This window comes from Myotis davidii, unplaced genomic scaffold (assembly GCF_000327345.1).
Source record: "Myotis davidii unplaced genomic scaffold, ASM32734v1 scaffold70, whole genome shotgun sequence".
Taxonomy (NCBI): Eukaryota; Metazoa; Chordata; class Mammalia; order Chiroptera; family Vespertilionidae; genus Myotis; species Myotis davidii.
The window spans coordinates 117,964-119,051 of NW_006282434.1; positions in this window are offsets into that span (position 1 = coordinate 117,964).

Below are 1,088 nucleotides of genomic sequence, written 5' to 3' on the forward strand. Positions count from 1 at the left end.
GGTGAATGGGAAACGGGGGGGGGGTGGTGGCAGGGGGTGGGGCCAGCTGCAGGCCAGGCCTAGGGACCATACCTGTGCACAAATTTTGACAAGGAAATTTGTACATGGGGCGTGGGGGGAGGGGGGATTTCCCTCAGTCCAGCCTGCATCCTCTCCAGTCCAGGACCCCTCGGACATCCCTCTCACAATCCTGGACTTCTGGCTCCTAATTGCTCACCTGCTGCCTGCCTGGTTGCCCCTCACTGTCTCCCCTGCCAGCCTAATTGCTGACAGTTGCTTCAACTTCCAGCCTGGTCACCTCCAACTGCTCCCCCTGCTGGCTTGGTCACTCTTCATGGCTCCCTGCCGGCCTGGTTGCCCCATGCGCCTGCTGTTCAGTTGTTTTGTTGTCCTCACTAACCCCCCTACAGGGCTGAGGGAACCCGGTGCCACCATCTTGTGGCTGTGGATGTCTCCATCTTTGAGGGCATAGCAGTCAATTAGAATATTTCCTCCTTATTGGCTGTGGGCGCCACCATCTTTGAGGGTGTGGCAGTCAATTAGCATATTTCCTCCTTATTGGCTGTGGGTGCTGTCATCCTTTTTTTTTTTTTAAATTAAATCTTTATTGTTCAGATTATTACATTTGTTCCTCTTTTTCCCCCCATAATTCCCCTCCTCCCACAGTTCCCACCCCACCCCTGCCCTCACTCCCCACCCACTGTCCTCATCCATAGGTGCACGATTTTTGTCCAGTATCTTCCCGCATCTCCCACACCCCTTTCCCCCACAAGAATAGTCAGTCCATTCCCTTTCTATGTCCCTGATTCTATTATAATCACCAGTACATTCTGTTCATCAGATTATTTATTCACTTGATTCTTAGATTCACTTGTTGATAGATGCGTATTTGTTGTTCATAATTTGTATCTTTACCTTTTTCTTCCTCTTCCTCTTCTTATAGGATACCTTTCAGCATTTCATATAATCCTGGTTTGGTGGTGATGAACTCCTTTAGCTTTTCCTTATCTGTGAAGCTCTTTATCTGACCTTCACTTCTGAATGATAGCTTTGCTGGATAAAGTAATCTTGGTTGTAGGTTCTTGGCA